The 13,036-nt window shown below is 31.9% G+C and overlaps 1 long non-coding RNA gene across 1 annotated transcript in view; it reads left to right on the forward strand.

Annotated features, from left to right (window-relative positions):
* The first annotated feature begins 2,487 nt into the window (after window positions 1-2,487).
* LOC309656924 overlaps window positions 2,488-13,036 on the forward strand; it is a 1,002,835-nt gene continuing 992,286 nt past the window's right edge. The window contains exon 1 of the long non-coding RNA XR_014261617.1: window positions 2,488-5,603. This is a non-coding gene — a long non-coding RNA (uncharacterized lncRNA). The remainder of the gene's footprint in view (window positions 5,604-13,036) is intronic.

Here is a 13,036-nt window from a genome sequence, read left to right on the forward strand (position 1 = left end):
GAAACACAAATTTATAAAGTTACATTTAACTCTAAATTTTGGATAAACTGTGTAATTCTGATGGATAAGTAGACATGATCTTTGAGCATCTATACCAGTGCCTCTTCAATTTGGCATATTAAGAGCTATAATTAGTAAGAATTTGAATTAAAAAATTAAATACAAAAACAAGTGCGCTTCAGTAATCCAAGGTAAATAAAAATATTCAAAATATCTGAACTAGTTTCACTTCTTGGCAAATGTATTACCTGGTAGAAAATCAGTGTCTCTCTCTCTCTCTACAAAATAGTAAAAAAACAGATAAAATAGAGAAATCATTTGTATGAAAGCAATAAAGACCTGCTAAAGCAGAGAGAGAATGAGATTCCAGAGAAAGAAGAAATTCAAAGAGGCGAGCTGGATTCTGTAGCCACTTTTTCCCTGGGCGCATCTGCTGATTCAGGTGGGGTGCTGAGCATATTGTAAAGCCCTCTGCAAACACAGAGGAGTCCATCATGAGAGAACACAAAGTGACTTGTGGCAGACACCTGGGGGGCCTCAAACACATTTCCCCTCAGGAGGTTTATTTACTCTTGGGTCTCTGTGGAGCAGGAAACCAAAAACCTATGTGCAAACACTGAAAAACTAAATGTGGATTTTTACAATCCTGTGAGATAAAGAAAGGGAAGAGTTTAAGGCCACACCAGAGAGAGGAACCTTGCGGATTATATCAGGCTCTTAGGTGAAACAACGAAGTGCCAATGGTGAGTAAGAGCAGACCTTTATCAAGGATGCAAATCAGTCTCCATCCAGCACAAACCCGGATTGTCTTAGTTTTCTCAAGCTGCCATAACAAAACACTATAGATGGGGTGATTGAAACAACATAGATTTATTTTCTCATAATTCTGGGGACTGGAAAGTTCAAGATCAGGTTTTCAGCAGAGTTCAGCTTTTGGTGAGAACTTTCTTCCTGGCTTGGAAAAGCTGCCTTCTCTTTGTTCCTGACATGGGAGAAGGAGAGAGAGAGAGATGCCACCTCTTCCTTTTTTATAGGGACGTCATTTCTATTCAATCAAAACTCCACCCTTATGATCTCATTTAGCCTTAATTACCTCTTTAATGTCCCTATCTCCAATAAGGTCACATGGGAGGTTAAGGCTTCACCATATGAATTTTGTGGGGTTGCAATTCCGTCTACAGCACTTATTATATTAAAATGATAATCAGTAGGAAGGTTAACTTTGTGTAATATAATATTATTATCTGTGGCCCCTACACTATTTCTTTTTCAAATAAATATATATGTTGACTAGTATTCAATTGGAAATTACTAGGCAAGTCAGGAAACATAATAGGCTTAAAGATGAAGGAGAGGGGATAAAAGCCAAAATCATATAAATACATCCATACCTGCTCCAGATATGGGAGTTAACTTACAGGAACCTTGTGGTTTTCAAAACTCTAAGATGGTTCCCCATGTCCCTGTCCTGGTTTACACAACCTTCTCCTACTTATTCACTGATGCTAATTTAGGCACAGTTGTGAAGGGATTTTGCAGATGTATTTAAGGTCCCAAATAGTTGACAATAAGATATTGAAATTATCCTTGAAAGGACTGTCAATCACATGAACCCTGGGGCAAGGCTCCTCTTGACAGAATAGCTTTTGGATCTAAGATAGATTCTCAGAGGTAATTTCTTTATTGCTGGCTTGGAAGATGGAGGGGGCCATTTAGCAAGAAATTTGGGTGGCTCCTGGGAGCTGTAGCCGGTAGCTGAGAGCTAACAAAGGAATAGGGACCTCATATTAAAACTGCAAAATGATTCTTCCATAATTATGTGAGCTTAGAAGAGGACTCCATATTTCAGATGAGAATGTAGACTGGCTGACATCTCGACTTTCCTTTTGGGTCCCTGAGCAGAGGAGCCAGACACATTGTATCTTGACTTTTGACCTCTAGAACTGTGAACTGATTAGTGGGTACTATTTTAAGTAGCTACATTTGTGAAAATATGCTTCATAGCCAGAGAAAATTAGTACAAACTTTAATATAATTATGATTAATATATTAAAGAAAATAGGTAATAAAAGAGAATTTCAGCAAGAATTTTAATTTATTTAATAACAAGAATCAAGTGGAAATTACGGAAATGAAAAGTGAAGTTTCCGAAAAGAAAAATTTATTAGTTGAATTTAGATGGAAGGAATGAATTTCCTTGTATATCGTCACTTACATCTAGGAGATGCTCAAATGCATATGAAATTATTTGAGTCAAATTTATTTTAGGAACTTTTAAATATGTAAAATATAAAAAAGAAGAGTTGAAAGAGTTATACTTTATGCATACATCATTCTGAAAAGGAATTCCATAATTTAGGATTTTTTTTTAAGTTGTTAATCCCATTTTTCTTTTTCCACCACTTGTTTTGCATTTAGGTATTTACTTCTGTGAGTTGCCTGTTCATTGAATTCACATAATTTCCTGAGGAATGTTTTCCCATGTATATATATAGTATCTGATCATTCAGTGTTTTAGATATTCTGAAAACATATTTCCTAGACAGTATAACGGTTATTTGTTTTTTTTCTTTCTTTACTGTATATTTTTATACTAAAGTGTTCAATTTTGATCTCATCAAAATTGTTTTTTTCTCCAACTTTGTCATTTTTTCTAACCTCCAAGTTGTTCAAGGGTCAACTGTAAATATAAGTAAGATTTACCAGCAGTCAAGATGCCCTCTCACCCTCCCTTCTAGTCAGTGGCCCTCAGAATAATCATTATTCTTAGTCCAACACCATAGATTTGTTGATAGTTCTTGAATTTTATAGAAATGGCATCCTGTAATATATACTATTTGTATACAGAGAAATCATAAAAGCACGTTTTTAGGCACTTTGATTTGCACCCTCAATGCTGCTATTTCATTTGTTTTCCTCTTAAGCGTTTTCATGTTCTTATAATGAGGTTGTATCATGCTGTAAATCACAAGACATATTCTTTTAACTGCAATTGCTTCCTTATTGGCATAATGGCATGTGCCCAGAATTTAATGAATTTAAGTGTTCTATATTTGTGAATTTAAAATTATTCTCCTCAGTCACAGGGTCCTTACAGGTGCTTCATGACACTCCTAGTCAGTTCATTGAGGAAGACAATTGCATAGATAACCTGATCCCTGTATGCCACTCAGTAAGTATCCACATTACTTTTTTTTTTTTTAATTAAGATTCCGCTTGAGAATACTGAGATGGTTCAACATAGTCACAGTATAACCTAGGCAACTCTCACTGCATGTAACTTGCAATGTATATAACATGTATTATGTTATTTGACTTAGGCATTACTATCATCAAATAACACACATGGAAAATATAGTACAGCCTATAGTAAACAGCATTTGCCTAAGTTTCCATGATTAAATGCGGGACACATATATATACATATACACACACATATATACATATATACATGTATATAATGGAATATTATTCAGCCTTAAAAAGAAGGATATCCTGTCATTTGCAACAATATATATGAACCTGTATGATATTATGCTAAATTAAATAAGCCAGGCACAGAAAGACTGCATGATCTCCCTTGAAAACAAACAAAGAAAAACCTTTCCTCAGAATATATCTTAATGGAAGTTAATTGGCTCATATAGCAGGCAAAGAAAACAAATCAAATAAGAATCAGAATGATATTTCAGGAACTGACTAAATTAAAAGGTTGGTCTCTGTTTCTGAAACCTAGACATTGTGCTATATGACCAAAACCCCTTAGTTTATTGCTGAAAACTAGTAGGATCATTCAAAATTTCTTTACATCAGACTTTTTAATAAAATATTCACAAACATATCTTTAATACATAACTTAGGAAAACTAATTTATTACAGTTAAGTCAATAGGTATTTACTCAAAAGATCTAAAAGCTTAGTATCATGAATGGGGTATTTAATGTATAAATATTTGATTATATAGTGAAAATTTAGAAGATTGAGTAATTAATGTGTCATAATTTGAAAACAAAAGAGCACACTGGAAATTTTATTTAATTTGTCCATAGAAAATATAGGTCAGACTTAAGAAAGGATATAAGTTCTATCTATAGTTCATACAAACTTTCATCATGAAGGTTGCAATAACATTACATATATAGAGATACATATATAGATATAGTCTGAGGTTTTATGTTCCGTGTCATTTATATATAGATATTGTCTGAGGTTTTATGTTCCGTGTCATTTAATTTTCATTTCTTTCTATCAAGGTCTAAATCATATTTGAAAGAACAATATATTGTTTGAGGGCAGTAACAGGTTTATTGAAAGCAAAACCAAAGATTTATATCTTATCATGTTGAAGAAAAAAGCAATTTTCATATATCTTGTCATCCTTTTTGAGTATAGATGCCTTCTGTCTTCAACTCTTAAAGGTATTATGACATTATATTTATATATAAAATTATTGGTCAAAAGTGGTAGATTCCTGATGGGGAAAACAATGAGATCCTATTATATACTAATATTCTTCTCAAAATCAATTGAAATGTTTGATATATTAAACTGGTCTGTAGGAAAAAGGTGATATTACAAAGTGCCTTTGGATATAAACTCTTAAAAGTTCTTGAAAGGATACGTGTTCATGTTTGTTATGTTGTGTGAGCTTTGAACTTACTATTGAAAAACTTCACAGCTCACAAATAAAGGAAAATATAAAACCACAGACAAGAGCAGTGTGATAGATAAAAGACCGTTGCTAGAAAGCTAATTTAAGTGGACCGGAGGGCCATACCTGTCACAATGTTAGATGTGTCCCTCTATTGAACAACTGGTAGCACTATGATGTGCAAAAAATATGAGAGTTTGCCAAAACCAGCAAGTTACTAATCTATGGTTTAATCACATTTTATTAAAAGTATCTTTATTGTAAATGTTAAGGCTGCTTAGATACAATCACACTCCTGTTTTGAATATGAAATATGGAAGACTGAGCTATTTCAACAATATTTAATTTATATTGTGTTTGTTGTACATAGGAACCATTTAATTGTTTACAAACTCTACTTGTATAAGTAAACAGATGTAGAGAACTTTAGTAAGTAAATATAGGACTAATTTTTTCCAGAGTTATTTTCACAGGAAATATTTATTGTATTTGAATAAAAACTAAAATAAGATTTTTAGCTGACACTCAGAACTAAACTTCCACTTGGTTACTATATAATCAAAACACCAATGTGCTAGTTGTGAGAGCCAGGTTATACAACTATCTGTGAGGTAGTTTTTTTTTTTTTTTTTTTTTTTAAAAACAAGGCCGAGAGAGTGTTCGTTTCTTTTTTCTTTCTTTCTTTTTTGGCTGTGTTGGGTCTTTTGTTTCTGTGCTAGGGCTTTCTCTAGTTGTGGCAAGCGGGGGCCACTCTTCATCATGGTGCGTGGGCCTCTCACTATCGCGGCCTCTCTTGTTGCGGAGCACAGGCTCCAGACGCGCAGACTCAGTAATTGTGGCTCATGGGCCTAGTTGCTCCGAGGCATGTGGGATCTTCCCAGACCAGGGCTCGAACCCGTGTCCCCTGCATTGGCAGGCAGACTCTCAACCACTGCGCCACCAGGGAAGCCCTGTGAGGTAGTTTTGAGTTGTAATTACTAGTCATGTAAGGTAGCATTTGAATATAGTATTATAAATAAACATTGTATATTGCTTATTAAAATTTTTCTGCCTGAAAGACATGTGTATACTTATCTTACATAAATCATGATACTTTATAATTACAGAAATATTCAAATTTAACAGTAATCAAAACCTAGCTTAAAAAAAAGTGAACACTGATGCTATAACAAATAAATAAAGCAATATATAAAGGTGCCTGAGGGTACAAAAATATAATGTGCTTCAGTCCCATCAAGAAAAGTGTAGAAGCAAACAGGATGGGAGAATTAAAATTCCAGAGAAAGGTAAATCATTTCAAGGTAAAATTCGTTATGCCCCTCCGTGGTTTTTTTTGGTTTTGTTTTTGTTTTTTGCTTATTCTAGGCATGGGTGATTACCTGTCATGACCAGGTAAAGTTATCAATGGTCTCAAAATTTGATATGGCAAATTTTAAAATTAAGAAGAACCAGAGCTGGCTTTGGCTACAGAACAGTTGTTTTATCCTAGTACTGCACAGGAAGGTGGGAGACTAGAATAAAAACTTGGTGTTCGGTCCTAAAAGTTCATGCAACAATATGTATGAATCTCAAAAATATCATTGAATTAAAAAAGTACATCCTGTAAAGGTTCCACTTGTAGAGAACATAGAGTATGTTTCCAACTATATATAAAATCAGATGGAACTGATGTATCCTGTAAGAGATCAGGACAGTGGCTTCCCTCCTGGTGAGTTTAGTGACTGGAAGGAAGAATGGGGATGGGGGGTGCTTTTCAGTTTTGTTAATCATCAGTTTCTTGATTTAGTTACAGGTAACACAGGATATTCAGATTTTGAAAATACCTGTGATATGTGCACTTTTCTATATGTATGTTATATTTAAGCGCAAAGTTGTAAAATATTAGGTGGCAACAATCCTAAGTGTTAGAATCTAATATATTAAAGAACAATGTAAATAAAGACATTTTCCTAATGTAGAAAGAATTTGCAATCCTCTTAAAAATTATGTGTGATTTAACAATGTAATCTCAGAATATATACCTCCATGAGAATGAGGAATATTTTTATTTTCTTCAGGTATCAATTTTCATGATTAATTGATAGATCACTATATGAAATGACATACTTCTAGTTATTTAAATTATGCTAGGACCCAGAGGAAAGTAAATGTACAAGAACAAATTGAGAAAGCAATAATTTATAATTAGCTGAAATTTTGGAATCAAATCCAGAAGGAAAATTCTATTAAACTAAATTAAACTCTGTGGAAGTCCTCTCGAATTACTCAAAATTTAATCAACTAAGCAATAACAATATTAGTAATATATAGAAACACTGATGTAGCATTTTTCATTTGCTAAGGACTACTCTAAGCCCTTGACAAGCTTTCACCCATTCAAACTTTATAAAAAGGCTTATGAAGTGAGTAGGCATTCCAAAGAAAACACATGTGTATGCTCTATTAATAGGAGTGTTCCCATCAACTTGTTTAGGAATATGACCATCTCATAGCAATAATTACTTTCCTCAGAGGTGGGTTACATGAGAAAAGGATTCAAAAGAAGCAATGGTCATTATAGTCCTAGAAGAAACAAATAAATATGTCTAGAGCTTTCTGACATATTTCTACCATATGTTGGTTTGAAAACTTGTTTCTCTATGGTAGATAATTTGTTACTTATGCGTGACAATCCGTTCTTAGAATAGATGTTTTTATAAGTATTTCTTGTGTAATTTTCCTTGTAGACTTGCAAGGTTATTTCAACCTTCTGACCCCATTCTCAAAGCACAGAGGGGAAGCTGATTCCTGTTTAGGAAAGACTGCAGTACCCCAAGGTGGAAATCCACCCCACAGGTATGTTGTTATTTATTTTGAATTGAAATAGGCTATTGAGATTACAAAGCCCCTTATCCAGATTGAAAGAAAAAATTTTGGAGAAAGTGAGTAGAAGTATTGATTTTGAACAAAGTTTCTGAAATAACTCTTTGTTTTTTTTCCATCTAGTCATTTTTCAGTGTCAGTTAATTTTCAGACTCCTGTAACTTGAGGGATGAATAGATGCAACACGATGTGTATATATACGGAGTAAATTCATCAGTAAGTAACATGTTACCTAGAATCAGCATGAAATTTCTCAAGTTTTTAAATGACTAGGAGGTTCCAAAAACATTCTTTAGTTGTATACATAATTACTCTTTAATTTATAATTAAAATGTAATTAAGTGACTTTCATATTTTAATAGCTAATTTATTGTTAACTCCTTCATATATAATTAAATAATTATATATGTATATGTATAGAATGAGTGATCAGTGCAGAGATAGTCATCAAGTAATGTTAGAAATAACTGGGGAACAGGGAAGTTTGGCATCTTTGGTAAATTATCAATTAAATCACTTTTACAGAACTATTTTCACTGATTATGACATGTTAAACTAAAAACTGTAATCATTTTAACATATATCCCTGAAATTAACCTATTTAGTGGGCATATTATTTAGATGAGTCTAATTAATTTAAAAAGATGGCCCTTGGACTTAATAGATGACAAAGTGAAGGGCTCTAGAGGCAATAAAGATGATATAATTTAAGCAGTTACAAATTAATCACACTACAAAATACGTATTGATAAAACTGCCTGAAACCTATATGAAAAAAAAAAGGCAAAATACCCTAAGGAACCTCTCTATTGATGAGTTCTCAAGTTCTCTCTCTGTGTCTCTCTGTCTCACACGCATACACGCAATGGGAGTTTAACATTTGTAATCGCTTATACAATAAAATGTAAAATAGTGTGCTAATAAAGTAAAGCTTTATTAAACTGTTACTAAGAGAAGTAGTTACCTTTGAAAAACTTGAAAATAAATCAATTCCTTGAAGGTGGGAACTTCTGTTTTTATTAGCACCTAAAATATTCCTGACACATAGAAGTTACCTGATAAATATTTGTGAAAAAAATTTCAGTAAATAAATGAGCAAATATAATATTGAAAAACATCATACAAAGACATATCAAGTTTAAAATTTTAGCCAGCAATATTCACATGTAATATTTTGGGGACACACTTATGAAAGCAAAACATATATAAGCAGATTTGAATATAAGTACCTAAAATGTATGCAATGTTTTTCAATAATCACTTTGTGGCATTGAAAAGTGCTATGGAGAAACACTTTCCTTCCTTCTAGGACAATTTATTGCATATTTTAAAATTCTTTCGTTATTGTTTGTCTCTCTATGGGTTATATTGTTGAGGATAATTTGATTTATCTTGCTATAAAAATAACTTCTTAATTATGTCACCTTCCATTTACTGCCTTTATTATGGTAATCTGTAAATGCGCAGTGCCAAAATGTCTGATTACATTACATTTCTAAAGAAATGTTTTACTTTGTTATAAAGCAGAAAGTAACACACCATTGTAAAGCAGTTATACTCCAATAAAGATGTTTAAAAAAAATTGAAAAAGAAGTGTTTTAAAAAGAAATTTGGTAACGTGTAATTTCTTCACTAGATAGTTATAAAACTACAGAGAGATTATGAAATGGAATAAATCTACTTATGACAATTTTTATTTATGCTAAAAATTAAAAAGCTTAGTAGACCTTGGTGCTAGATGCCTTTGATTGGTCCCTCAGATGCAATGTCTATCCTTCTTTATCTTGAGTTTTATGAATGGACTACATTAATAGATTTCTTCCCTTTCTTTTAAAGATACTGCATCATCACTTGTTGATCTCCAGAAACTATCCATACACCTGTAAACAGTCAATTTATTAACTCACAACAAATTATCCAGTCTGTGTGTTCATGCTTCCTGGTAGAAGGCTGAATGATAATATATCCTTCAATTTCATACACAGAAGCTAAGAATTGCCTCACTATAAAAATGGTCAGATGAAGAACAGATGACTTTCATGACTTTATCCTACATTTAAATAAATAATTCAAATTATACTAGTAGAATTTTTATGAAATATTCAGCATGTGCTCTTCTCTGACTTTCCAACATTTCAAGATATTAATGAGTATATGTAATATTTGACCTCCCTTCACAGATTAAACAAAGATAATTTCCATTGTAATCAATATTTTTTTGTTGACAAGAATAGAGTTGCCTTTATGTATACAATTTTTAAAGAGGAAATTAAAAGGGAAATTAGAAAATATATTGAAACAAATGAAAATGAAAATACAGCTTACCAAAACTTATGGGAAATAGCAATATTTTTACAAAAGCGGTACTAAGAGGAAAGATTATAGTGATACTGCATTAAAAAAGATCACAGATAACCTAATTTTACACCTCTAGGAACTAAAAAAAGTAGAACAAACAAATTCCTATGTTAGCAGAAGAAAGAAAATACTAAAGATTAGAGCAGAACTTTTTAAAAAAGAAAATAGGAAAAAATACAAAAGATCCTCCATTGAAAATGAGAGTAGGTGTTTTGAAAAGATCAACAAAATTGACAAATCTTTAGCTAGACTAAGAAAAAAAGAGCAAAGACTCAATGACTAAATAAATAGAACCAGTAATAAAAGAGTAGATATTGCAACCGATGCCACAGAAATAAATAGGATTGTAAGAGGCTGCTATGAAAAATTATATGCTAACAAATTGAATAATTAGAAAAAAATAGATAAATTCCTAGAAACATACAACTTACCAAGATTGAATCATGACGAAATAGGAAACTGAACGGTACAATACCAAGTAATGACATGAAACTGTAATCATAAACCTCCCAATAAAAGAAATGCCTAAGAGCAGACCTATCAAATGGGCTTAATACACAAAACATACAAAAAACTCCTACAGCTCAATAGCCAGACAAACAAACCAAAATAATCTCAAATAATCCATATAAAATTCAAAAATTCTTTTCCTCTAAAATCTTTCCTTCAGATGCATTTGGAGAAATGTAGAAAGATATCTACAGCCTACTTAATACACATATATGCATACAGACATACAAATATATATACCTTGTAGACCTTGTCTACAATTCTGACTAATAGTTGAGACTAGATTCGTGATTCACTAGACTGACCAGACTAGCCTTCTTCCGTTCACTAAAACATACCAAGCCCAGTGCTTTATCAAGATTATACTTTTTCTGTTCCTTCTACCTAGAAGCTTTTTTCCACCTAATTTTGAGTAGTTTTCCCTCATTTTCAGATCTCTCTTCAAATAGCACTTTCTCAGTGAGACTTTCTGTAACTTACCCCACCAAAAAATATTTCTCACTCACTATCTTTCCATCACAACACTTAACATTGTCTAAAAGTATTTATTTGTTCACTTGTTTATTGTCTGTTACTTCTATTTTCTGTAAGCTTTATCCAGAAATCAATAGTATTGTTGTCAATGTGATATATCCTAAGTACAAAATAAAACTGCAAATAAATCTTAAACTGTTTATTATTTACATTATTTGTATAAATTATATTATTGTTACTTTGAAGCTATTAGATATTTTTGTAGGATTAAACAAAGTATTATGTTATGCTAAAAAACAAGAAATTTCAATTTAAAAATAGGGACAAATATAAAATTAAGAAAGTTATGTAAAAACCTATAATCATATTTGAATTGAAAACAGCAGTATGAATTCATAATCCATGTTTAATTTTCAAAATGAATATGCATTTTTTCCTAGCTTGATCAAGTCTATTAACCTAGAAAGATTGATTAACCATTAGCAGTAAATAACACTAGCCCACAGAATGTGGTCTTTGTATGCCATTTTCAAAAAAAAAGAACCAGGGTTTTTTAGAAAGGGCTGATTCCAGGTTGAGGGCAGGAAATGTAAAAGATGATTCTGTAATATTTTTTACACTAGAAAGCAAGAAAGTTCTCAAAGAACATGGGTTCATGTCAAAAATACACAAGAGTCAACTTGAAGGAAATCCCAGTGACCCAAAATAGGACTGTACAAGAATCAACAATAATAATATCTGGGACAGACTGAAACATAAAATACTATATAATCTAGGGGTTCAAAAAGACACTAAAACTAAAACAAACAAACAAAAATGTAAAGCAAAAACCTAACCACTGCAACAAAAATCATATTATTTAATTCTAGAGGTTACCAGTAACAACCTGTGTTATAAAGGGAACACAGCCAGCTTCTACACTCCTTTTCCCTTAAGAATGGTAACTCACAGAAACTAAATAGTTCATGAGGAAATATGTTTGTTTGTAAAGTTATAATAAATGAAACATGATCAAAATAGAATATCACCATTTTGCAATTCCTAATGAAACACTGGATTTAGGTAATGACCATAAATGTCTGCTAAAACCATTAGATGAAAAACTGATTGAGGACAGTTTAATAAGATGGACCAGGTGGACAGCAACGGAGCTTAATGATAGAGTTTCATTCACATCACAGAAGAAAGATCATCAAACCTTATGTCTCAATGTAATGTGAAAGGAAGTAAGCAACACTATCTGTATAGTATTCTGGGCAAATATTGAAAAGTGTTAAAAACATTATGTGACTTAATCAGCAAAAATCAGAATATGGAAATATCTACAGAACAACTGACCCCCATCTCTAACAAATAAATGGGGGGAAGGATGGCATTTAAGTGACATATCAATCAAAAACAAAAACAATGTATGGACTCTGCTAGGCTCCAGATTTTTATTTAAAACTATTTTATAAAAGACTTTCACAAGACAAATTTTTACATCAACTTAACATTAGATAATATTAAGAAATTATTGTTAAATTTAAGGTATGACAGTAACATATGCTATAGTTAAAAGATTTAGCTTTTAAAGTTGTTATATTGGTGTATGTACACAGAAAATCCTGTGAATATGAAGTTTGCTTAAAAATAATCCAGAATGTTGGAGATGGTATAACTGAAACATGATTGGTTATGTATTGGTAATTACTGAAACTGGGTAATGGTTGAGATTTCTGTGTCTCTTTGGTAATATCCATAATAAAGAAATATAATAGAGATATAAAAAAATGAAAAGGTAAAAACCAGAAAGGATGTGAATGAGAGATAGAACTTATGTGTTTAGGAGTCCTCTGGAGATGTGAATATTAACAATCTGTTCTATCATGGGGTTCATGATTTTGCCAACAATCTAAAAAGACAAAGAAATTCAATTTATCATGACTAATATGAGTTTGGAATCCCTTTCTTCAGGTAGAGTTCACTTACAATGATATGCTTCCATTATCTCTCCACTTCAAAGATGAGAACTAATTTCTCTGTGAGTAGAACTGTTTAGATGAAGGAAGTATTAATCCTAAAATGACCAAAATATTTTATTTACCAGTGAAAGAGAAATGAGGAAGTTATAAAAATCTAACATTGAATTATACACTAAAAGTTTTCAAAAGTATTAAAAATATAAAAAGAAATTTATGA

The sequence above is a fragment of the Balaenoptera physalus genome, assembly GCF_965194825.1.
Source record: "Balaenoptera physalus genome assembly, chromosome: 3".
NCBI classification, from domain to species: domain Eukaryota; kingdom Metazoa; phylum Chordata; class Mammalia; order Artiodactyla; family Balaenopteridae; genus Balaenoptera; species Balaenoptera physalus.